Source organism: Camelina sativa, chromosome 17 (assembly GCF_030686135.1).
Source record: "Camelina sativa cultivar CO46 ecotype springtype chromosome 17, ASM3068613v1".
Lineage (NCBI taxonomy): Eukaryota > Viridiplantae > Streptophyta > Magnoliopsida > Brassicales > Brassicaceae > Camelina > Camelina sativa.
The window spans coordinates 13,618,682-13,646,266 of record NC_141896.1 but is presented as its reverse complement, the minus strand read 5'-3'; the positions used below and the strand labels follow the sequence as shown (position 1 = coordinate 13,646,266).

At 35.7% G+C, this 27,585-nt stretch overlaps 1 non-coding gene across 1 annotated transcript; it reads right to left on the bottom strand.

Annotated features, from left to right (window-relative positions):
- Window positions 1–10,596: 10,596 nt before the first annotated feature.
- LOC147923679 (small nucleolar RNA R71) lies at window positions 10,597–10,703 on the bottom strand. The gene has a single exon (XR_015588047.1). It is a non-coding gene; the product is annotated as a small nucleolar RNA R71 (small nucleolar RNA).
- Between the last annotated feature and the right edge of the window lie 16,882 nt (window positions 10,704–27,585).

Below are 27,585 nucleotides of genomic sequence, written 5' to 3'. Positions count from 1 at the left end.
TTATGGGGTTAAAATGTGTCTTAATCCAATGCAACTAACTAATTATAAGAGTTTGAGATAGATGTGGAGAGTTTAAAAGCCACTTATACCCATTTTGTCCTAAAACAGGTTAAAACCAAGAAAACATTGCATAGAAGATGTAAACAGCTATGTTAGTGTTCATGGGGTTAAAATGTGTCTTAATCCAATGCAACTAACTAATTATAAGAGTTTGAGATAGATGTGGAGAGTTTAAAATCCACTTATACCCATTTTGTCCCAAAACAGGCTAAAACCAAGAAAACATTGCTTAGAAGTTGTAAACAGCTATGTTAGTGTTTATGGGGTTAAAATGTGTCTTAATCCAATGCAACTAACTAATTATAAGAGTTTGAGATAGATGTGAAGAGTTTAAAAGCCACTTATACCCATTTCGTCCCAAAACAGGCTAACAGCAAGAAAACATTGCTTAGTAGCTGTAAACAGCTATGTTAGTGTTTATGGGGTTAAAATGTGTCTTAATACAATACACACTTAACCCCATAACTTTTCTTAGTTGCATAGATGTGGAGAGTTTAAAAGCCACTTATACCCATTATGTCCCAAAACAGGCTAACAGCAAGAAAACATTGCTTAGTAGCTGTAAACAGCTATGTTAGTGTTTATGGGGTTAAAATGTGTCTTAATCCAATGCAACTAACTAATTATAAGACTTTGAGATATATGTGGAGATTTTAAAAGCCACTTAGACCCATTTTGTCCCAAAACAGGCTAAAACCAAGAAAACATTGCTTAGAAGTTGTAAACAGCTATGTTAGTGTTTCTGGGGTTAAAATGTGTCTTAATCCAATGCAACTAACTAATTATAAGAGTTTGAGATAGATGTGGAGAGTTTAAAAGACACTTATACCCATTTTGTCCCAAAACAGGCTAACAGCAAGAAAACATTGCTTAGTAGCTGTAAACAGCTATGTTAGTGTTTATGGGGTTAAAATGTGTCTTAATCCAATGCAACTAACTAATTATAAGACTTTGAGATAGATGTGGAGAGTTTAAAAGCCACTTATACCCATTTTGTCCCAAAACAGGCTAAAACCAAGAAAACGTTGCTTAGAAGTTGTAAACAGCTATGTTAGTGTTTCTGGGGTTAAAATGTGTCTTAATAGTTTGAGATAGATGTGGAGAGTTTAAAAGCCACTTATACCCATTTTGTCCCAAAACAGGCTAACAGCAAGAAAACATTGCTTAGTAGCTGTAAACAGCTATGTTAGTGTTTATGGGGTTAAAATGTGTCTTAATCCAATGCAACTAACTAATTATAATAGTTTGAGATAGATGTGGAGAGTTTAAAAGCCACTTATAACCATTTTGTCCCAAAACAGACTAAAACCAAGAAAACATTGCTTAGTAGCTGTAAACAGCTATGTTAGTGTTTATGGGGTTAAAATGTGTCTTAATCCAATGCAACTAACTAAGTATAAGAGTTTGAGATAGATGTGGAGAGTTTAAAAGCCACTTATAACCATTTTGTCTCAAAATAGGTTAAAACCAAGAAAACATTGCTTAGAAGCTGTAAACAGCTATGTTAGTGTTTCTGGGGTTAAAATGTATCTTAATCCAATGCAACTAACTAATTATAAGAGTTTGAGATAGATGTGGAGAGTTTAAAAGCCACTTATACCCATTTATTCCCAAAACAGGCTAAAACCAAGAAAACATTGCTTAGAAGTTGTAAACAGCTATGTTAGTGTTTCTGGGGTTAAAATGTGTCTTAATCCAATGCAGCTAACTAATTATAAGAGTTTGAGATAGATGTGGAGAGTTTAAAAGCCACTTATACCCATTTTGTCCCAAAACAGGTTAAAATCAAGAAAACATTGCTTAGAAGCTGTAAACAGCTATGTTAGTGTTTATGGGGTTAAAATGTGTCTTAATCCAATGCAACTAACTAATTATAAGAGTTTGAGATAGATGTGGAGAGTTTAAAAGCCACTTATACCCATTTTGTCCCAAAACAGGCTAAAACCAAGAAAACATTGCTTAGAAGTTGTAAACAGCTATGTTAGTGTTTATGGGGTTAAAATGTGTCTTAATCCAATGCAACTAACTAATTATAAGAGTTTGAGATAGATGTGGAGAGTTTAAAAGCCACTTATACCCATTTTGTCCCAAAACAGGCTAACAGCAAGAAAACATTGCTTAGAAGTTGTAAACAGCTATGTTAGTGTTTCTGGGGTTAAAATGTGTCTTAATCCAATGCAACTAACTAATTATAAGAGTTTGAGATAGATGTAAAGATTTAAAAGCCACTTATACCGATTTTGTCCCAAAACAGGCTAACAGCAAGAAAACATTGCTTAGTAGCTGTAAACAGCTATGTTAGTGTTTATGGGGTTAAAATGTGTCTTAATCCAATGCAACTAACTAAGTATAAGAGTTTGAGATAGATGTGGAGAGTTTAAAAGCCACTTATAAGCCTTTTGTCCCAAAACAGGCTAAAACCAAGAAAACATTGCTTAGTAGCTGTAAACAGCTATGTTAGTGTTTATGGGGTTAAAATGTGTCTTAATCCAATGCAACTAACTAAGTATAAGAGTTTGAGATAGATGTGGAGAGTTTAAAAGCCACTTATAACCATTTTGTCCTGAAACAGGTTAAAACCAAGAAAACATTGCTTAGAAGCTGTAAACAGCTATGTTAGTGCTTATGGGGTTAAAATGTGTCTTAATCCAATGCAACTAACTAATTATAAGAGTTTGAGATAGATGTGGAGAGTTTAAAAGCCACTTATACCCATTTTGTCCCAAAACAGGCTAAAACCAAGAAAACATTGCTTAGAAGTTGTAAACAGCTATGTTAGTGTTTCTGGGGTTAAAATATGTCTTAATCTAATGCAACTAACTAATTATAAGAGTTTGAGATAGATGTGAAGAGTTTAAAAGCCACTTATACCCATTTTGTCCCAAAACAGGCTAACAGCAAGAAAACATTGCTTAGTAGCTGTAAACAGCTATGTTAGTGTTTATGGGGTTAAAATGTGTCTTAATCCAATGCAAATAACTAAGTATAAGAGTTTGAGATAGATGTGGAGAGTTTAAAAGCCACTTATAACCATTTTGTCCCAAAACAGGCTAAAACCAAGAAAACATTGCTTAGAAGCTGTAAACAGCTATGTGAGTGTTTATGGGGTTAAAATGTGTCTTAATCCAATGCAACTAACTAATTATAAGAGTTTGAGATAGATGTGGAGAGTTTAAAAGCCACTTATACCCATTTTGTCCCAAAACAGGTTAAAACCAAGAAAACATTGCATAGAAGATGTAAACAGCTATGTTTGTGTTTATGGGGTTAAAATGTGTCTTAATCCAATGCAACTAACTAATTATAAGAGTTTGAGATAGATGTGGAGTGTTTAAAAGCCACTTATACCCATTTTGTCCCAAAACAGGCTAAAACCAAGAAAACATTGCTTAGAAGTTGTAAACAGCTATGTTAGTGTTTATGGGGTTAAAATGTGTCTTAATCCAATGCAACTAACTAATTATAAGAGTTTGAGATAGATGTGAAGAGTTTAAAAGACACTTATACCCATTTTGTCCCAAAACAGGCTAACAGCAAGAAAACATTGCTTAGTAGCTGTAAACAGCTATGTTAGTGTTTATGGGGTTAAAATGTGTCTTAATACAATACACACTTAACCCCATAACTTTTCTTAGTTGCATAGATGTGGAGAGTTTAAAAGCCACTTATACCCATTTTGTCCAAAAACAGGCTAATAGCAAGAAAACATTGCTTAGTAGCTGTAAACAGCTATGTTAGTGTTTATGGGGTTAAAATGTGTCTTAATCCAATGCAACTAACTAATTATAAGAGTTTGAGATAGATGTGGAGAGTTTAAAAGCCACTTATACCCATTTTGTCCAAAAATAGGCTAAAACCAAGAAAACATTGTTTAGAAGTTGTAAACAGCTATGTTAGTGTTTATGGGGTTAAAATGTGTCTTAATCCAATGCAACTAACTAATTATAAGAGTTTGAGATAGATGTGGAGAGTTTAAAAGCCACTTATACCCATTTTGTCCCAAAACAGGCTAACAGCAAGAAAACATTGCTTAGAAGTTGTAAACAGCTATGTTAGTGTTTCTGGGGTGAAAATGTGTCTTAATCCAATGCAACTAACTAATTATAAGAGTTTGAGATAGATGTAAAGACTTAAAAGCCACTTATACCCATTTTGTCCCAAAACAGGCTAACAGCAAGAAAACATTGCTTAGTAGCTGTAAACAGCTATGTTAGTGTTTATGGGGTTAAAATGTGTCTTAATCCAATGCAACTAACTAAGTATAAGAGTTTGAGATAGATGTGGAGAGTTTAAAAGCCACTTATAAGCCTTTTGTCCCAAAACAGGCTAAAACCAAGAAAACATTGCTTAGTAGCTGTAAACAGCTATGTTAGTGTTTATGGGGTTAAAATGTGTCTTAATCCAATGCAACTAACTAAGTATAAGAGTTTGAGATAGATGTGGAGAGTTTAAAAGCCACTTATAACCATTTTGTCCCGAAACAGGTTAAAACCAAGAAAACATTGCTTAGAAGCTGTAAACAGCTATGTTAGTGCTTATGGGGTTAAAATGTGTCTTAATCCAATGCAACTAACTAATTATAAGAGTTTGAGATAGATGTGGAGAGTTTAAAAGCCACTTATACCCATTTTGTCCCAAAACAGGCTAAAACAAAGAAAACATTGCTTAGAAGTTGTAAACAGCTATGTTAGTGTTTCTGGGGTTAAAATATGTCTTAATCCAATGCAACTAACTAATTATAAGAGTTTGAGATAGATGTGAAGAGTTTAAAAGCCACTTATACCCATTTTGTCCCAAAACAGGCTAACAGCAAGAAAACATTGCTTAGTAGCTGTAAACAGCTATGTTAGTGTTTATGGGGTTAAAATGTGTCTTAATCCAATGCAAATAACTAAGTATAAGAGTTTGAGATAGATGTGGAGAGTTCAAAAGCCACTTATAACCATTTTGTCCCAAAACAGGCTAAAACCAAGAAAACATTGCTTAGAAGCTGTAAACAGCAATGTGAGTGTTTATGGGGTTAAAATGTGTCTTAATCCAATGCAACTAACTAATTATAAGAGTTTGAGATAGATGTGGAGAGTTTAAAAGCCACTTATACCCATTTTGTCCCAAAACAGGTTAAAACCAAGAAAACATTGCATAGAAGATGTAAACAGCTATGTTTGTGTTTATGGGGTTAAAATGTGTCTTAATCCAATGCAACTAACTAATTATAAGAGTTTGAGATAGATGTGGAGAGTTTAAAAGCCACTTATACCCATTTTGTCCCAAAACAGGCTAAAACCAAGAAAACATTGCTTAGAAGTTGTAAACAGCTATGTTAGTGTTTATGGGGTTAAAATGTGTCTTAATCCAATGCAACTAACTAATTATAAGAGTTGGAGATAGATGTGAAGAGTTTAAAAGACACTTATACCCATTTTTGTCCCAAAACAGGCTAACAGCAAGAAAACATTGCTTAGTAGCTGTAAACAGCTATGTTAGTGTTTATGGGGTTAAAATGTGTCTTAATACAATACACACTTAACCCCATAACTTTTCTTAGTTGCATAGATGTGGAGAGTTTAAAAGCCACTTATACCCATTTTGTCCAAAAACAGGCTAACAGCAAGAAAACATTGCTTAGTAGCTGTAAACAGCTATGTTAGTGTTTATGGGGTTAAAATGTGTCTTAATCCAATGCAACTAACTAATTATAAGACTTTGAGATAGATGTGGAGAGTTTAAAAGCCACTTATACCCATTTTGTCCCAAAACAGGCTAAAACCAAGAAAACATTGCTTAGAAGTTGTAAACAGCTATGTTAGTGTTTCTGGGGTTAAAATGTGTCTTAATCCAATGCAACTAACTAATTATAAGAGTTTGAGATAGATGTGGAGAGTTTAAAAGCCACTTATACCCATTTTGTCCCAAAACAGGCTAACAGCAAGAAAACATTGCTTAGTAGCTGTAAACAGCCATGTTAGTGTTTATTGGGTTAAAATGTGTCTTAATCCAATGCAACTAACTAATTATAAGACTTTCAGATAGATGTGGAGAGTTTAAAAGCCATTTATACCCATTTTGTCCCAAAACAGGCTAAAACCAAGAAAACATTGCTTAGGAGTTGTAAACAGCTATGTTAGTGTTTCTGGGGTTAAAATGTGTCTTAATCCAATGCAACTAACTAACTATAAGAGTTTGAGATAGATGTGAAGAGTTTAAAAGCCACTTATACCCATTTTGTCCCAAAACAGGCTAACAGCAAGAAAACATTGCTTAGTAGCTGTAAACAGCTATGTTAGTGTTTATGGGGTTAAAATGTGTCTTAATCCAATGCAACTAACTAATTATAAGAGTTTGAGATAGATGTGGAGAGTTTAAAAGCCACTTATAACCATTTTGTCCCAAAACAGGCTAAAACCAAGAAAACATTGCTTAGTAGCTGTAAACAGCTATGTTAGTGTTTATGGGGTCAAAATGTGTCTTAATCCAATGCAACTAACTAAGTATAGGAATTTGAGATAGATGTGGAGAGTTTAAAAGCCACTTAAAACCATTTTGTCCCAAAACAGGTTAAAACCAAGAAAACATTGCTTAGAAGCTGTAAACAGCTATGTTAGTGTTTCTGGGGTTAAAATGTATCTTAATCCAATGCAACTAACTAATTATAAGAGTTTGAGATAGATGTGAAGAGTTTAAAAGCCACTTATACCCATTTTGTCCCAAAACAGGCTAAAACCAAGAAAACATTGCTTAGAAGTTGTAAACAGCTATGTTAGTGTTTCTGGAGTTAAAATGTGTCTTAATACAATGCAACTAACTAATTATAAGAGTTTGAGATAGATGTGAAGAGTTTAAAAGCCACTTATACCCATTTTGTCCCAAAACAGGCTAAAACCAAGAAAACATTGCTTAGAAGTTGTAAACAGCTATGTTAGTGTTTATGGGGTTAAAATGTGTCTTAATCCAATGCAACTAACTAATTATAAGAGTTTGAGATAGATGTGGAGAGTTTAAAAGCCACTTATACCCATTTTGTCCCAAAACAGGCTAAAACCAAGAAAACATTGCTTAGAAGTTGTAAACAGCTATGTTAGTGTTTCTGGGGTTAAAATGTGTCTTAATCCAATGCAACTAACTAATTATAAGAGTTTGAGATAGATGTGAAGAGTTTAAAAGCCATTTATACCCATTTTGTTCCAAAACAGGCTAACAGCAAGAAAACATTGCCTAGTAGCTGTAAACAGCTATGTTAGTGTTTATGGGGTTAAAATGTGTCTTAATCCAATGCAACTAACTAAGTATAAGAGTTTGAGATAGATGTGGAGAGTTTAAAAGCCACTTATAACCATTTTGTCCCAAAACAGGTTAAAACCAAGAAAACATTGCTTAGAAGCTGTAAACAGCTATGTTAGTGTTTATGGGGTTAAAATGTGTCTTAATCCAATGCAACTAACTAATTATAAGAGTTTGAGATAGATGTGGAGAGTTTAAAAGCCACTTATACCCATTTTGTCCCAAAACAGGTTAAAACCAAGAAAACATTGCTTAGAAGCTGTAAACAGCTATGTTAGTGTTTATGGGGTTAAAATGTGTCTTAATCCAATGCAACTAACTAATTATAAGAGTTTGAGATAGATGTGGAGAGTTTAAAAGCCACTTATACCCATTTTGTCCCAAAACAGGCTAAAACCAAGAAAACATTGCTTAGAAGTTGTAAACAGCTATGTTAGTGTTTATGGGGTTAAAATGTGTCTTAATCCAATGCAACTAACTAATTATAAGACTTTGAGATAGATGTGGAGAGTTTAAAAGCCACTTATACCCATTTTGTCCCAAAACAGGCTAAAACCAAGAAAACATTGCTTAGAAGTTGTAAACAGCTATGTTAGTGTTTCTGGGGTTAAAATGTGTCTTAATCCAATGCAACTAACTAATTATAAGAGTTTGAGATTGATGTTCATATATTTTACCATGTTTTCCCTTAGTTTATTCACATCTTTTGCATCTTTTTCTATCCATTTTCACCATTATTGTGTAGCTTTAGGACTAATCATGCATTAGAGTGTAGTTGCATTGCATTTGCATCTTTTCATGCATAAACAGGTGATTTTGGAGCTTAAGGAGCATGGAAGCAATGGAGAAGAGATGTGAAGTAATCATGAGGAGGAAACAAGGGAGTTAAGGTTGAAGAACCAAGATCCAGAGTCCAGCTCGACCAAGCACTCGACCGAGTGGGAGATGGACTCGACCGAGTGGAGTTACACAGAAGAAGCCAGCTCGACCTGTCACTCGACCGAGCACTGGTCGAGTTGACCGATTCGTGGACCACTGTGACTTTTCCCATTTTTAGGGCTTCCACTCCCCTTCCTATATAAGGCCTTGTACCTGCAGCCACCAAACAATCTAGATTTTTTAGTCCAGCTTTTCAGATATTCTAAACCTAGTTTTTACCTTTTGAGGAATATTATTCCTTTTGCCATTTTATTTCTTTTTGGATTTTGTAGTTAGAAAAGAAGAATTTCCTCATACTTGTTGGTTGAATAACTTTCTAAGTAATGAGAATCTGAGTTTGATTTCTTCTTTAAAGTTGTAGATCTTTATCTTATCTATCTAATCATGCAAGTTTCAATATTTTCTGGGTTTTTGACTTTGTTCTTCATGTCTTGTTGTGAGTAGTCTTCTTAGGATCTTGAGGATGGGTTAGGATGGATTGATCTTGTGGTATATCTGATTTGATCAAGCTTGATTGTTGTAGATCTCTTCTAGGCTAGATGTTCTTAATGCTGATCCTATATCTGAGAGGGTAGGATCTGATCTCAAGCTTTTTAGCATCACACCAATGTTTAAGAAGCATAGATAAGGCTAGATCTAGAGCTTACCATTAGGCTTGCTAAGAGATTAGAGGTCTTGTTTGGTTTGAGATGTATTGCTTAATGCCTGCTTGTGTAGATTCTTTTCATTGTGAGAGCAAGTCTAGGATTGCATGGGTTTGATTGTCTCTTGACCATGAGAGTGGGAGAGACTTGTCTTGGATTAATATGTCTTGAGGTTAGCTCATAGCATTGCTTGAGATTTGTTGATCAAGTTAGATTACCACAATGATTAGTTTATCCCATGAATCCATCCTCAGGAACCTACTTTGTTTATTGATTTTAAAGTCTCAATCTTGTTATTTGCTTGCTGTTTGATCTGTGTTTGCTTTACTCTGTTTTTATTGCATTGCTCTGTTTTCCCGGATTTGTCTAGCTCGACCACTCACTTGACCTACACTCGGTCGAGTGCTGCTCGAGTTCATCCCCAGAACTCTTGTTTATGATTTGTGATTGTCTTGTTTCATTCCTGTTTCATTCCTGTTTAATTTCCATTGCATTTACTCAGCATCTAGTTTATTACTTGTCTTGCATTAGTTCATATCTAGAGTTTACAGTTTCTGTTTCTATTCTTAGTTCATAATCATTCTGTTTTATTTGCATCTAGTTCTTAGCTCTTGTAGTTTATTTTCTGCATTTTATCATTATCATCATAGGATTGTTAGTGACAAACATCCTTTCATATTTGTCTTAACTTAGATTCATATGCATATCTTGATTGTTCACAAGCACTCAGACTGGATTGACACCTCTTATACTGCAACTGCATAAGGGGAATTGAAACACCCATCATTCCATTCATATATCATCATTGCATACATCCACCATCATTCACCACACACAATAAAATAACATGTTTCAATTTGGCGCCGTTGCCGGTTTGAGTTAGTTTTTGTGACATTTAGGATCCATATTAGTCTAAGATTAAGTTCTTTTATACATTTGTGAAGTTTCTGCACTTGAATCTTGTGTTTGGGGTTGAAGTTCCATTTCAGGTACCACTCGACCAGTCACTCGACCACCACTCGACCGAGTAGTGATCGAGCACTTGATCGAGCCAGACCCCGGATCTCTGAAAGACTCTTTTTCCAGTCGCCCTACCTTCCTACTTGAGCCTGTGCTCAGTCGCTTGCTCGGGAAAAATCGTTTGCGTTCGTTGATGCACACAAGGTCCAAAGGAAAGGACAATCTTCTAAGGCATAGTGACAGTATCAACAAGTTGAACAAGGGTTTGGGATCCAAGAAGAAGAGGGTTGTTCAGCAACAACAAGAGGTTCCAGTAGCTATGGATCATCAGGATCAAGTTCAGAGACCAAGACATATTGGTGCTGGAGATGCACCCAACACACACAACCAAAGAGCTGGCATTGTGCCACCAACTGTTGCCAACAACAACTTTGAGATCAAGAATGGATTGATCTCAATGATTCAGGCCAATAAGTTTCATGGATTGCCTATGGAGGATCCACTTGATCATCTTGATGAGTTTGACAGAATCTGTGGTCTTACCAAGATCAATGGAGTAAGTGAAGATGGTTTCATGCTGAGGTTGTTCCCTTTCTCTCTTGGGGACAAGGCTCATTTATGGGAGAAGACTCTGCCCACTGGTGCTATCACTACTTGGGACCAATGTAAGAAGGCTTTCTTGGCCAAATTCTTCTCCAATGCTAGGACTGCTAGATTGAGAAATGAGATCTCTTGATTTGCTCAAAGGAACAATGAGAGCTTTTGTGAAGCTTGGGAGAGATTCAAGGGCTACCAGACTCAATGCCCTCATCATGGTTTCAGTATGGAGTCATTGTTGAGCACATTGTATAGAGGAGTGCTTCCCAAGTTCAGAATGCTTCTTGACACAGCCTCCAATGGAAACTTCCTCAACAAGCATGTGGATGAAGGCTGGGAGTTAGTAGAGAATCTTGCTCAGTCAGATGGCAATTATAATGAAGATTATGATAGGACCATAAGGAGTTCCTCAACTGATCAAGAGGACAAGTACAAGAAGGATTTGAAGATGGTCAATGAGAAACTTGACAAGATACTCCTCAGCCAGTCCAAATCCATTCACTTCATTGGTGAAGAAGAAGCTCCAGTTCAAGAGGGGGAGAATGAGTTTGCTGAGCTTTGCTATATGCAAAACCAAGGTGGATTCAAGGGCTACAATCAAGGTGGTTTCAAGAACAACAACCTATCTTATAGGAGCACCAATGTGGCTAATCCACAAGATCAAGTCTACCCTCCTCAACAGCCTCAACAGCCTCAAGGGTTCCAAAACTATATTCCCAAACAACACCAGCAGGTGTTCCAGCCCCAGTTGTGTCCCCCACCAGGGTTTCAGACTAACCAAGGCCAAGAACAAGACCTTAGAGCTATGATACAGCAGCTGTTGATTGGTCAAACACAAGGGAATATTGAGGAAGCCAAGCAGTTTGCTGAGCTAAACCAAAGGCTTACATCCCAGTATAATGACCTGAACATGAAGTTTGAAGGTCTTAACTCTAGAGTGAAGTACATGGAGAGTAACATAGCATCTACTTCAGCTCCAAAACCCAACCAACTCCCTGGAAAAGCTGTTCAAAATCCAAGGGAATTCACATCCAAAGCCATCCTACTTCAAGAGGAAAAAGTCACTGAGGACAGTGAAGTCCAAGTTTGGGGGAATTCATTAGTTACTGAAGCCCCAAGTGACATCTGTGCAAAGCAACAGGAGCTCGCAGGAGAACTCGACCAGCAGCTCGACCACACACTCGATCGAGTGCATGTTTGAGTGGTCGATCGAGCTGAAGACTCCGAAGCTGTCAAGCCTGCTAAGTACATTCCTCCTGCTTACAAGCCTTCAGTACCATTCCCTGGGCGTTTCAAAGCACAGAAGATTAGGGAATTAAAGGAAATCATTGAGAAAAAGGAGATGTTGGCTAGACAACAAGAGGAAGAGAGGGTTTTGAAAGAAGAAGCCTTGGTTAAGAAAGAGGAACAAGTGTCAGCCATTCAAGAGATCATCATAGCTTACCAAGAAGAGGAGAGAGGACCTGCCTTGGAACAGTATGAGCCATATCCTCTCTACAAAATTTTTTTGCTTGATTTGTCTAGTAAGAGGGCTGAAGCTCAAGATGAGAAGGATCTTGAGGACCTTGGAGGAGTGATCATTCCAGTAAAGCTTAAGGATCCTGGACCTTTTTATCTGCTCTGAACTATCAGCTACCTTCACTACAATCAGTGCCTTTGTGATTTGGGAGCTTCAACAAGTGTGATGCCATACTCCATAGCTCAAAAGTTAGGGAGAACTGATTTCAAATCTACCAATCTCCATGTGCTTCTAGCTGATGGGACAAATAGAGAGGTAGTTGGGAGGTTGGAGAATGTCCCACTCAAGATAGGGAAAGCAAGGATTCACACTGACTTTGTGGTGATAGAAATGGATAAGGAGCCTGAGGATCCAATCTTGCTAGGGAGGCCATTCTTAGCTACTGTTGGAGCAGTTATTGATGTGAAGGAGGGTCTTGTGACCCTGAACATAGCTGAAGATGTGGTTATGAAGTTCAATATCCACAATCCAACAAACCTTCCTACCATTGATGACCAGCCTTTCACTATCAAAGACAAAGGAGGTCAAGGAAGCTTAGGTGATAAGGCAACCCCAAAGGCTGAGTTCCCACTTCAAGAGGATTCTGTTGAAGAGCTTAAGAGGTCAGTTCAAGAGCTGTCTAGTATGGTTGAGGACCTCAAAGTCAAGCTGAACAAGAGGTCTTTGAGGAAAGCAAGACCAAGGCTCAAATTTAAGAAGAAATATGGTTTGAGTGTTAAGAGTGAGGTGATCAAGGATCAACTTCACAGTGACCAAGAGGCTCCAGGGAGGATTTCATCACCTCCTTGGTATCCAGATCAAGTTTAAGAAGAAAACCAAAGTCAAGCTTAGTGACTATAAACAAGCTCACTAGGGAGGAAGTCCCTAAGGTATCCTTTGTACATATGGTTTAATTTCTTAGTAGTTTTGATGTGTTTTGTTTTATGTTTTGTTGGACAGGCTTTTTAATAAGAATATAGTTGGGTAAGGGGAGATGTGGACATAGAGAAGAAGGCTCGCAGGCCCACTCGACCACAAAACAAGAGGTACTCGGCCGAGCACCTTCCCAGATCACCCTATGGCTTACCACCTCCAGCTGCTTATCCAGGTTATCCATTATACCCTCCCATCCCACCTCAATACTACATGGATCCAGCTCTCTACCAGCAGTTCTGCCAGCAGCAAGCCCACCATTTGGACACTCGCAGTCTAGCTCGACCTACCCACTCGGACACGTACTCGACCGAGTCTAGGTCGATTGGCATTGTCGAGCTGCCCCAAAGTCCTTCTCCAAGCCACCAGCCTGACCCCAACTACTCCTATAATAGCATGCAGATGGACGTGGACAACTTCTTCCACAATCCCTAAGGTACCACTATCACCTTACCATTGTTTATACCATTGCATTTCATATTGTGTTTTGTGTTGTGTTTAAATCTTGAATCCTCTCACAACTTTTTCACACAGGGGACTGTGTGATTTAAGTTTGGGGGAGGGTTTGAGATAGCATTTGATGTTGTGTTTTGTGTTCTTATTTCAAATTTTTATCATCATCATGTTAGCACTTGCATTAGCATCTAAGGCATAGAAAAACCATAAAAATTTGAAAAATTTTGAAAAAATCTTCATAAAAAAAGAGTGTTCATGTAGTTTGCATTGCATATTAGGATCTTGTTTAGCATGTTTCATGTAGAATTGTATAATATTTGCATTAGGGATCTATGATGAGTATTTCCTTGTTAGCTAGCCTATTCACTAGACTAGGATCAATGCCCAAGTTATTAGTACTTTGATGCTAGTTGAGTAGTAGGAAGCATAAGATTGAACCAAGCTTGAATTCTTGCATTGCATTTGATCTAAATTGAAGCATGTTGTGATTTGAAACCATTTCCTATTTTATAAAAACCTAATATTGACTTTTAATTATCAATATGTGCATTGCTTTAAACTCATGGATACCATATACATACTTGGATCATCTTTCTCCTTTTTACCACTCTTGTTGATCCAAGTAGCTGATTAAATCATTAAGATCAGTTCCCCTACCCCTAAACCAAACCTTCCTTCAAGCCTTGTTTGTTCTTGAGTGTGTGAGGCCTATTTTTGGGATTGAGCTTGGTAGAAAGTGTTAGGTTTGAACTGACAAGAGTAAGACCTTGTGTAGTTCTAGTTTGCATTTTTCAAACTAGATAGGACTAGGTGGTTCACTTGTTGGGTTTGGGACTTGGTTGTTTTGAAAAGAAAAGAAAGAAAAGAGAAAGAAAAAGGGTAGAGTCTTTAAGAGGAGATTGTGTTTAAGTAAAGTCTAGTGAAAGGATGGGAAGTAAAGTGTTGATTAAGATGGTTCTAGTTAAGGAAAAGAAAAGAAAGAAAAGAAAAGTCTAGCAAAATGCTTTTATGTCTTAAGAATAAGAAGAAAAGAGAACCATAGGAATAAGAAAGAATCCCCCATTCCACTAGAAAGATCAAATAAGAAACATCTCCTAAGACTTGAAAACCAAAAGAGAAAAGGGTTAAAGAGAAAAGAAGAAGCAAAGGGTAGCACTAGGATCATAAGGGTTTAGATTGCTAGGATAAACACTTTGGGTACCTTTGGGTAGACAAGGTTTTATTCTTGTATGAGTTTAGGTGTTCTTACCTTTAGCATTCTTCTAAAGCTCAATCCATTTTCATGAGAGAACCTTGATATTGATAAGCCCCACTCTAAAAAAAGAGACCATCATTGTCTCAAAACCCTTTATTACCAAGCCAAATGAGTTTAAGCATTGCATAGAGTTGATTCATGTTCTTGTTTAATGAATGTTAAAGGAAATGGTTGATTTGAATGCATATGGATGTCTTAGGCTCAAATCAGTAAAGGTTGTGATATGCTTGTCTAAAGTCTTTAAATTCCAGCTCATTCAACTTGCATCATAGTATTAGTAACTTGGACATTGATACTAGATGGTCTATTTGCAAGCTTAAGGAGCTGAGATCCCACTTTTAAACCTCATCTACCTTCTTATGTCTTGTTTATTTGCTTGAGGGCAAGCAAAGACTAAGTTTGGGGGTGTTGATGTTCATATATTTTACCATGTTTTCCCTTAGTTTATTCACATCTTTTGCATCTTTTTCTATCCATTTTCACCATTATTGTGTAGCTTTAGGACTAATCATGCATTAGAGTGTAGTTGCATTGCATTTGCATCTTTTCATGCATAAACAGGTGATTTTGGAGCTTAAGGAGCATGGAAGCAATGGAGAAGAGATGTGAAGCAATCATGAGGAGGAAACAAGGGAGTTAAGGCTGAAGAATCAAGATCCGGAGTCCAGCTCGACCAAGCACTCGACCGAGTGGGAGATGGACTCGACCGAGTGGAGTTACACAGAAGAAGCCAGCTCGACCTGTCACTCGACCGAGCACTGGTCGAGTTGACCGATTCGTGGACCACTTTGACTTTTCCCATTTTTAGGGCTTCCACTCCCCTTCCTATATAAGGCCTTGTACCTGCAGCCACCAAACAATCTAGATTTTTTAGTCCAGCTTTTTAGATATTCTAAACCTAGTTTTTACCTTTTGAGGAATATTATTCCTTTTGCCATTTTTATTTCTTTTTGGATTTTGTACTTAGAAAAGAAGAATTTCCTCATACTTGTTGGTTAAATAACTTTCTAAGTAATGAGAATCTGAGTTTGATTTCTTCTTTAAAGTTTTAGATCTTTATCTTATCTATCTAATCATGCAAGTTTCAATATTTTCTGGGTTTTTGACTTTGTTCTTCATGTCTTGTTGTGAGTAGTCTTCTTAGGATCTTGAGGATGGGTTAGGATGGATTGATCTTGTGGTATATCTGATTTGATCAAGCTTGATTGTTGTAGATCTCTTCTAGGCTAGATGTTCTTAATGCTGATCCTATATCTGAGAGGGTAGGATCTGATCTCAAGCTTTTTAGCATCACACCAATGTTTAAGAAGCATAGATAAGGCTAGATCTAGAGCTTACCATTAGGCTTGCTAAGAAATTAGAGGTCTTGTTTGGTTTGAGATGTATTGCTTAATGCCTGCTTGTGTAGATTCTTTTCATTGTGAGAGCAAGTCTAGGATTGCATGGGTTTGATTGTCTCTTGACCATGAGAGTGGGAGAGACTTGTCTTAGATTAATATGTCTAGAGGTTAGCTCATAGCATTGCTTGAGATTTGTTGATCAAGTTAGATTACCACAATGATTAGTTTATCCCATGAATCCATCCTCAGGAACCTACTTTGTTTATTGATTTTAAAGTCTCAATCTTGTTATTTGCTTGCTGTTTGATCTGTGTTTGCTTTACTCTGTTTTTATTGCATTGCTCTGTTTTCCCGGATTTGTCTAGCTCGACCACTCACTCGACCTACACTCGGTCGAGTGCTGCTCGAGTTCATCCCTAGAACTCTTATTTATGATTTGTGATTGTCTTGTTTCATTCCTGTTTAATTCCTGTTTAATTTCCATTGCATTTACTTAGCATCTAGTTCATTACTTGTCTTGCATTAGTTCATATCTAGAGTTTACAGTTTCTGTTTCTATTCTTAGTTCATAATCATTCGGTTTTATTTGCATCTAGTTCTTAGCTCTTGTAGTTTATTTTCTGCATTTTATCATTATCATCATAGGATTGTTAGTGACAAACATCCTTTCATATTTGTCTTAACTTAGATTCATATGCATATCTTGATTGTTCACAAGCACTCAGACTGGATTGACACCTCTTATACTGCAACTGCATAAGGGGAATTGAAACACCCATCATTCCATTCATATATCATCATTGCATACATCCAGCATCATTCACCACACACAATAAAATAACATGTTTCAGAGATAGATGTGAAGAGTTTAAAAGCCACTTATACCCATTTTGTCCCAAAACAGGCTAACAGCAAGAAAACATTGCTTAGTAGCTGTAAACAGCTATGTTAGTATTTATGGGGTTAAAATGTGTCTTAATCCAATGCAACTAACTAAGTATAAGAGTTTGAGATAGATGTGGAGAGTTTAAAAGCCACTTATAACCATTTTATCCCAAAATAGGCTAAAACCAAGAAAATATTGCTTAGTAGCTGTAAACAGCTATGTTAGTGTTTATGGGCTTAAAATGTGTCTTAATCCAATGCAACTAACTAATTATAAGAGTTTGAGATAGATGTGGAGAGTTTAAAAGCCACTTATACCCATTTTGTCCCAAAACAGGCTAAAACCAAGAAAACATTGCTTAGAAGTTGTAAACAGCTATGTTAGTGTTTATGGGGTTAAAATGTGTCTTAATCCAATGCAACTAACTAATTATAAGAGTTTGAGATAGATGTGGAGAGTTTAAAAGCCACTTATACCCATTTTGTCCCAAAACAGGCTAAAACCAAGAAAACATTGCTTAGAAGTTGTAAACAGCTATGTTAGTGTTTATGGGGTTAAAATGTGTCTTAATCCAATGCAACTAACTAATTATAAGAGTTTGAGATAGATGTGGAGAGTTTAAAAGCCACTTATACCCATTTTGTCCCAAAACAGGCTAACAGCAAGAAAACATTGCTTAGAAGTTGTAAACAGCTATGTTAGTGTTTCTGGGGTTAAAATGTGTCTTAATCCAATGCAACTAACTAATTATAAGAGTTTGAGATAGATGTGAAGAGTTTAAAAGCCACTTATACCCATTTTGTCCCAAAACAGGCTAACAGCAAGAAAACATTGGTTAGTAGCTGTAAACAGCTATGTTAGTGTTTATGGGGTTAAAATGTGTCTTAATCCAATACACACATAACCCCATAACTTTTCTTAGTTGCATAGATGTGGAGAGTTTAAAAGCCACTTATACCCATTTTGTCCCAAAACAGGCTAACAGCAAGAAAACATTGCTTAGTAGCTGTAAACAGCTATGTTAGTGTTTATGGGGTTAAAATGTGTCTTAATCCAATGCAACTAACTAATTATAAGACTTTGAGATAGATGTGGAGAGTTTAAAAGCCACTTATACCCATTTTGTCCCAAAACAGGCTAAAACCAAGAAAACATTGCTTAGAAGTTGTAAACAGCTATGTTAGTGTTTCTGGGGTTAAAATGTGTCTTAATCCAATGCAACTAACTAATTATAAGAGTTTGAGATAGATGTGAAGAGTTTAAAAGCCACTTATACCCATTTTGTCCCAAAACAGGCTAAAACCAAGAAAACATTGCTTAGTAGCTGTAAACAGCTATGTTATTGTTTATGGGGTTAAAATGTGTCTTAATCCAATGCAACTAACTAAGTATAAGTGTTTGAGATAGATGTGGAGAGTTTAAAAGCCACTTATAACCATTTTGTCCCAAAATAGGCTAAAACCAAGAAAACATTGCTTAGTAGCTGTAAACAGCTATGTTAGTGTTTATGGGGTTAAAATGTGTCTTAATCCAATGCAACTAACTAATTATAAGAGTTTGAGATAGATGTGGAGAGTTTAAAAGCCACTTATACCCATTTTGTCCCAAAACAGGCTAAAACCAAGAAAACATTGCTTAGAAGTTGTAAACAGCTATGTTAGTTTTTATGGGGTTAAAATGTGTCTTAATCCAATGCAACTAACTAATTATAAGAGTTTGAGATAGATGTGGAGAGTTTAAAAGCCACTTATACCCATTTTGTCCCAAAACAGGCTAAAACCAAGAAAACATTGCTTAGAAGTTGTAAACAGCTATGTAAGTGTTTATGGGGTTAAAATGTGTCTTAATCCAATGCAACTAACTAATTATAAGAATTTGAGATAGATGTGGAGAGTTTAAAAGCCACTTATACCCATTTTGTCCCAAAACAGGCTAACAGCAAGAAAACATTGCTTAGAAGTTGTAAACAGCTATGTTAGTGTTTCTGGGGTTAAAATGTGTCTTAATCCAATGCAACTAACTAATTATAAGAGTTTGAGATAGATGTGAAGAGTTTAAAAGCCACTTATACCCATTTTGTCCCAAAACAGGCTAACAGCAAGAAAACATTGCTTAGTAGCTGTAAACAGCTATGTTAGTGTTTATGGGGTTAAAATGTGTCTTAATCCAATACACACATAACCCCATAACTTTTCTTAGTTGCATAGATGTGGAGAGTTTAAAAGCCACTTATACCCATTTTGTCCCAAAACAGGCTAACAGCAAGAAAACATTGCTTAGTAGCTGTAAACAGCTATGTTAGTGTTTATGGGGTTAAAATGTGTCTTAATCCAATGCAACTAACTAATTATAAGACTTTGAGATAGATGTGGAGAGTTTAAAAGCCACTTATACCCATTTTGTCCCAAAAAAAGCTAAAACCAAGAAAACATTGCTTAGAAGTTGTAAACAGCTATGTTAGTGTTTCTGGGGTTAAAATGTGTCTTAATCCAATGCAACTAACTAATTATAAGAGTTTGAGATAGATGTGGAGAGTTTAAAAGCCACTTATACCCATTTTGTCCCAAAACAGGCTAAAACCAAGAAAACATTGCTTAGAAGTTGTAAACAGCTATGTTAGTTTTTATGGGGTTAAAATGTGTCTTAATCCAATGCAACTAACTAATTATAAGAGTTTGAGATAGATGTGGAGAGTTTAAAAGCCACTTATACCCATTTTGTCCCAAAACAGGCTAAAACCAAGAAAACATTGCTTAGAAGTTGTAAACAGCTATGTAAGTGTTTATGGGGTTAAAATGTGTCTTAATCCAATGCAACTAACTAATTATAAGAGTTTGAGATAGATGTGGAGAGTTTAAAAGCCACTTATACCCATTTTGTCCCAAAACAGGCTAACAGCAAGAAAACATTGCTTAGAAGTTGTAAACAGCTATGTTAGTGTTTCTGGGGTTAAAATGTGTCTTAATCCAATGCAACTAACTAATTATAAGAGTTTGAGATAGATGTGAAGAGTTTAAAAGCCACTTATACCCATTTTGTCCCAAAACAGGCTAACAGCAAGAAAACATTGCTTAGTAGCTGTAAACAGCTATGTTAGTGTTTATGGGGTTAAAATGTGTCTTAATCCAATACACACATAACCCCATAACTTTTCTTAGTTGCATAGATGTGGAGAGTTTAAAAGCCACTTATACCCATTTTGTCCCAAAACAGGCTAACAGCAAGAAAACATTGCTTAGTAGCTGTAAACAGCTATGTTAGTGTTTATGGGGTTAAAATGTGTCTTAATCCAATGCAACTAACTAATTATAAGACTTTGAGATAGATGTGGAGAGTTTAAAAGCCACTTATACCCATTTTGTCCCAAAACAGGCTAAAACCAAGAAAACATTGCTTAGAAGTTGTAAACAGCTATGTTAGTGTTTCTGGGGTTAAAATGTGTCTTAATCCAATGCAACTAACTAATTATAAGAGTTTGAGATAGATGTGAAGAGTTTAAAAGCCACTTATACCCATTTTGTCCCAAAACAGGCTAAAACCAAGAAAACATTGCTTAGAAGCTGTAAACAGCTATGTTAGTGTTTATGGGGTTAAAATGTGTCTTAATCCGATGCAACTAACTAATTATAAGAGTTTGAGATAGATGTGGAGAGTTTAAAAGCCACTTATAACCATTTTGTCCCAAAACAGGCTAACAGCAAGAAAACATTGCTTAGAAGCTGTAAACAGCTATGTTAGTGTTTATGGGGTTAAAATGTGTCTTAATCCAATGCAACTAACTAATTATAAGATTTTGAGATAGATGTGGAGAGTTTAAAAGCCACTTATACCCATTTTGTCCCAAAACAGGCTAAAACCAAGAAAACATTGCTTAGAACTTGTAAACAGCTATGTTAGTGTTTATGGGGTTAAAATGTGTCTTAATCCAATGCAACTAACTAATTATAAGAGTTTGAGATAGATGTGGAGAGTTTAAAAGCCACTTATACCCATTTTGTCCCAAAACAGGCTAAAACCAAGAAAACATTGCTTAGAAGTTGTAAACAGCTATGTTAGTTTTTATGGGGTTAAAATGTGTCTTAATCCAATGCAACTAACTAATTATAAGAGTTTGAGATAGATGTGGAGAGTTTAAAAGCCACTTATACCCATTTTGTCCCAAAACAGGCTAAAACCAAGAAAACATTGCTTAGAAGTTGTAAACAGCTATGTAAGTGTTTATGGGGTTAAAATGTGTCTTAATCCAATGCAACTAACTAATTATAAGAATTTGAGATAGATGTGGAGAGTTTAAAAGCCACTTATACCCATTTTGTCCCAAAACAGGCTAACAGCAAGAAAACATTGCTTAGAAGTTGTAAACAGCTATGTTAGTGTTTCTGGGGTTAAAATGTGTCTTAATCCAATGCAACTAACTAATTATAAGAGTTTGAGATAGATGTGAAGAGTTTAAAAGCCACTTATACCCATTTTGTCCCAAAACAGGCTAACAGCAAGAAAACATTGCTTAGTAGCTGTAAACAGCTATGTTAGTGTTTATGGGGTTAAAATGTGTCTTAATCCAATACACACATAACCCCATAACTTTTCTTAGTTGCATAGATGTGGAGAGTTTAAAAGCCACTTATACCCATTTTGTCCCAAAACAGGCTAACAGCAAGAAAACATTGCTTAGTAGCTGTAAACAGCTATGTTAGTGTTTATGGGGTTAAAATGTGTCTTAATCCAATGCAACTAACTAATTATAAGACTTTGAGATAGATGTGGAGAGTTTAAAAGCCACTTATACCCATTTTGTCCCAAAAAAAGCTAAAACCAAGAAAACATTGCTTAGAAGTTGTAAACAGCTATGTTAGTGTTTCTGGGGTTAAAATGTGTCTTAATCCAATGCAACTAACTAATTATAAGAGTTTGAGATAGATGTGGAGAGTTTAAAAGCCACTTATACCCATTTTGTCCCAAAACAGGCTAAAACCAAGAAAACATTGCTTAGAAGTTGTAAACAGCTATGTTAGTTTTTATGGGGTTAAAATGTGTCTTAATCCAATGCAACTAACTAATTATAAGAGTTTGAGATAGATGTGGAGAGTTTAAAAGCCACTTATACCCATTTTGTCCCAAAACAGGCTAAAACCAAGAAAACATTGCTTAGAAGTTGTAAACAGCTATGTAAGTGTTTATGGGGTTAAAATGTGTCTTAATCCAATGCAACTAACTAATTATAAGAGTTTGAGATAGATGTGGAGAGTTTAAAAGCCACTTATACCCATTTTGTCCCAAAACAGGCTAACAGCAAGAAAACATTGCTTAGAAGTTGTAAACAGCTATGTTAGTGTTTCTGGGGTTAAAATGTGTCTTAATCCAATGCAACTAACTAATTATAAGAGTTTGAGATAGATGTGAAGAGTTTAAAAGCCACTTATACCCATTTTGTCCCAAAACAGGCTAACAGCAAGAAAACATTGCTTAGTAGCTGTAAACAGCTATGTTAGTGTTTATGGGGTTAAAATGTGTCTTAATCCAATACACACATAACCCCATAACTTTTCTTAGTTGCATAGATGTGGAGAGTTTAAAAGCCACTTATACCCATTTTGTCCCAAAACAGGCTAACAGCAAGAAAACATTGCTTAGTAGCTGTAAACAGCTATGTTAGTGTTTATGGGGTTAAAATGTGTCTTAATCCAATGCAACTAACTAATTATAAGACTTTGAGATAGATGTGGAGAGTTTAAAAGCCACTTATACCCATTTTGTCCCAAAACAGGCTAAAACCAAGAAAACATTGCTTAGAAGTTGTAAACAGCTATGTTAGTGTTTCTGGGGTTAAAATGTGTCTTAATCCAATGCAACTAACTAATTATAAGAGTTTGAGATAGATGTGAAGAGTTTAAAAGCCACTTATACCCATTTTGTCCCAAAACAGGCTAAAACCAAGAAAACATTGCTTAGTAGCTGTAAACAGCTATGTTAGTGTTTATGGGGTTAAAATGTGTCTTAATCCAATGCAACTAACTAAGTATAAGAGTTTGAGATAGATGTGGAGAGTTTAAAAGCCACTTATAACCATTTTGTCCCAAAACAAGTTAAAACCAAGAAAACATTGCTTAGAAGCTGTAAACAGCTATGTTAGTGTTTCTAGGGTTAAAATGTGTCTTAATCCAATGCAACTAACTAATTATAAGAGTTTGAGATAGATGTGGAGAGTTTAAAAGCCACTTATAACCATTTTGTCCCAAAACAGGCTAAAACCAAGAAAACATTGCTTAGTAGCTGTAAACAGCTATGTTAGTGTTTATGGGGTTAAAATGTGTCTTAATCCAATGCAACTAACTAAGTATAAGAGTTTGAGATAGATGTGGAGAGTTTAAAAGCCACTTATAACCATTTTGTCCCAAAACAGGTTAAAACCAACAAAACATTGCTTAGAAGCTGTAAACAGCTATGTTAGTGTTTCTGGGGTTAAAATGTATCTTAATCCAATGCAACTAACTAATTATAAGAGTTTGAGATAGATGTGGAGAGTTTAAAAGCCACTTATAACCATTTTGTCCCAAAACAGGTTAAAACCAAGAAAACATTGCTTAGAAGCTGTAAACAGCTATGTTAGTGTTTCTGGGGTTAAAATGTATCTTAATCCAATGCAACTAACTAATTATAAGAGTTTGAGATAGATGTGGAGAGTTTAAAAGCCACTTATACCCATTTTGTCCCAAAACAGGCTAAAACCAAGAAAACATTGCTTAGAAGTTGTAAACAGCTATGTTAGTGTTTCTGGGGTTAAAATGTGTCTTAATCCAATGCAACTAACTAATTATAAGAGTTTGAGATAGATGTGAAGAGTTTAAAAGCCACTTATACCCATTTTGTCCCAAAACAGGCTAAAACCAAGAAAACATTGCTTAGTAGCTGTAAACAGCTATGTTAGTGTTTATGGGGTTAAAATGTGTCTTAATCCAATGCAACTAACTAAGTATAAGAGTTTGAGATAGATGTGGAGAGTTTAAAAGCCACTTATAACCATTTTGTCCCAAAACAAGTTAAAACCAAGAAAACATTGCTTAGAAGCTGTAAACAGCTATGTTAGTGTTTCTGGGGTTAAAATGTGTCTTAATCCAATGCAACTAACTAATTATAAGAGTTTGAGATAGATGTGGAGAGTTTAAAAGCCACTTATAACCATTTTGTCCCAAAACAGGCTAAAACCAAGAAAACATTGCTTAGTAGCTGTAAACAGCTATGTTAGTGTTTATGGGGTTAAAATGTGTCTTAATCCAATGCAACTAACTAAGTATAAGAGTTTGAGATAGATGTGGAGAGTTTAAAAGCCACTTATAACCATTTTGTCCCAAAACAGGTTAAAACCAAGAAACATTGCTTAGAAGCTGTAAACAGCTATGTTAGTGTTTCTGGGGTTAAAATGTATCTTAATCCAATGCAACTAACTAATTATAAGAGTTTGAGATAGATGTGGAGAGTTTAAAAGCCACTTATAACCATTTTGTCCCAAAACAGGTTAAAACCAAGAAAACATTGCTTAGAAGCTGTAAACAGCTATGTTAGTGTTTCTGGGGTTAAAATGTATCTTAATCCAATGCAACTAACTAATTATAAGAGTTTGAGATAGATGTGGAGAGTTTAAAAGCCACTTATACCCATTTTGTCCCAAAACAGGCTAAAACCAAGAAAACATTGCTTAGAAGTTGTAAACAGCTATGTTAGTGTTTCTGGGGTTAAAATGTGTCTTAATCCAATGCAACTAACTAATTATAAGAGTTTGAGATAGATGTGAAGAGTTTAAAAGCCACTTATACCCATTTTGTCCCAAAAAAGGCTAAAACCAAGAAAACATTACTTAGAAGCTGTAAACAGCTATGTTTGTGTTTATGGGGTTAAAATGTGTCTTAATCCAATGCAACTAACTAATTATAAGAGTTTAAGATAGATGTGGAGAGTTTAAAAGCCACTTATACGCATTTTGTCCCAAAACAGGCTAAAACCAAGAAAACATTGCTTAGAAGCTGTAAACAGCTATGTTAGTGTTTATGGGGTTAAAATGTGTCTTAATCCAATGCAACTAACTAAGTATAAGAGTTTGAGATAGATGTGGAGAGTTTAAAAGCCACTTATAACCATTTTGTCCCAAAACAGGTTAAAACCAAGAAAACATTGCTTAGAAGCTGTAAACAGCTATGTTAGTATTTATGGGGTTAAAATGTGTCTAAATCCAATGCAACTAACTAATTATAAGAGTTTGAGATAGATGTGGAGAGTTTAAAGGCCACTTATACCCATTTTGTCCCAAAACAGGCTAAAACCAAGAAAACATTGCTTAGATGTTGTAAACAGCTATGTTAGTGATTCTGGGGTTAAAATGTGTCTTAATCCAATGCAACTAACTAATTATAAGAGTTTGAGATAGATGTGAAGAGTTTAAAAGCCACTTATACCCATTTTGTCCCAAAACAGGCTAACAGCAAGAAAACATTGCTTAGTAGCTGTAAACAGCTATGTTAGTGTTTATGGGGTTAAAATGTGTCTTAATCCAATGCAACTAACTAAGTATAAGAGTTTGAGATAGATGTGGAGAGTTTAAAAGCCACTTATAACCATTTTGTCCCAAAACAGGCTAAAACCAAGAAAACATTGCTTAGAAGCTGTAAACAGCTATGTTAGTGTTTATGGGGTTAAAATGTGTCTTAATCCAATGCAACTAACTAATTATAAGAGTTTGAGATAGATGTGGAGAGTTTAAAAGCCACTTATACCCTTTTTGTCCCAAAACAGGCTAAAACCAAGAAAACATTGCTTAGATGTTGTAAACAGCTATGTTAGTGATTCTGGGGTTAAAATGTGTCTTAATCCAATGCAACTAACTAAGTATAAGAGTTTGAGATAGATGTGGAGAGTTTAAAAGCCACTTATAACCATTTTGTCCCAAAACAGGTTAAAACCAAGAAAACATTGCTTAGTAGCTGTAAACAGCTATGCTAGTGTTTATGGGGTTAAAATGTGTCTTAATCCAATGCAACTAACTAAGTATAAGAGTTTGAGATAGATGTGGAGAGTTTAAAAGCCACTTATAACCATTTTGTCCCAAAACAAGTTAAAACCAAGAAAACATTGCTTAGAAGCTGTAAACAGCTATGTTAGTGTTTCTGGGGTTAAAATGTGTCTTAATCCAATGCAACTAACTAATTATAAGAGTTTGAGATAGATGTGGAGAGTTTAAAAGCCACTTATAACCATTTTGTCCCAAAACAGGCTAAAACCAAGAAAACATTGCTTAGTAGCTGTAAACAGCTATGTTAGTGTTTATGGGGTTAAAATGTGTCTTAATCCAATGCAACTAACTAAGTATAAGAGTTTGAGATAGATGTGGAGAGTTTAAAAGCCACTTATAACCATTTTGTCCCAAAACAGGTTAAAACCAAGAAAACATTGCTTAGAAGCTGTAAACAGCTATGTTAGTGTTTATGGGGTTAAAATGTATCTTAATCCAATGCAACTAACTAATTATAAGAGTTTGAGATAGATGTGGAGAGTTTAAAAGCCACTTATAACCATTTTGTCCCAAAACAGGTTAAAACCAAGAAAACATTGCTTAGAAGCTGTAAACAGCTATGTTAGTGTTTCTGGGGTTAAAATGTGTCTTAATCCAATGCAACTAACTAATTATAAGAGTTTGAGATAGATGTGGAGAGTTTAAAAGCCACTTATAACCATTTTGTCCCAAAACAGGCTAAAACCAAGAAAACATTGCTTAGTAGCTGTAAACAGCTATGTTAGTGTTTATGGGGTTAAAATGTGTCTTAATCCAATGCAACTAACTAAGTATAAGAGTTTGAGATAGATGTGGAGAGTTTAAAAGCCACTTATAACCATTTTGTCCCAAAACAGGTTAAAACCAAGAAAACATTGCTTAGAAGCTGTAAACAGCTATGTTAGTGTTTCTGGGGTTAAAATGTATCTTAATCCAATGCAACTAACTAATTATAAGAGTTTGAGATAGATGTGGAGAGTTTAAAAGCCACTTATACCCATTTTGTCCCAAAACAGGCTAAAACCAAGAAAACATTGCTTAGAAGTTGTAAACAGCTATGTTAGTGTTTCTGGGGTTAAAATGTGTCTTAATCCAATGCAACTAACTAATTATAAGAGTTTGAGATAGATGTGAAGAGTTTAAAAGCCACTTATACCCATTTTGTCCCAAAAAAGGCTAAAACCAAGAAAACATTACTTAGAAGCTGTAAACAGCTATGTTTGTGTTTATGGGGTTAAAATTATTGATCAAGAGAATAAGCCTAAGGCAGCCATGGCCGTCCGTACAATTATGGGGCCGTCCGTACAACCAAGCAATAAGGCCGAGTCATGTAAGTGTGTAAAGACAATGAGGAGGCCTGCTCTCCTTAGGCCCATGAGAAGGATCTAGAATGTCGCTTGTAGCCGTTAGAGAGGAGGAACAAGTGGAGTCACGGGTTATGTTGTGTTTAAGGAGACTAGGACGGGTCACTATCACCGTTGGGATTAGTTCTATCTCTCTCCTTGTCCCTATCACTTATACGATCGGTTGGTAGAGGGTGTAGCCCTAATTTTCCCTTGATATATATAGGCTTTAGCCTACATTGTAATATGGATTCTTATGGAACAATAACCTAATCTTTTCTTCTTCCTCATTCTCTTTGTCTACCGATATCTCTCATCAATCTCTTGATTCTCTTCTTTATTCTACAAAG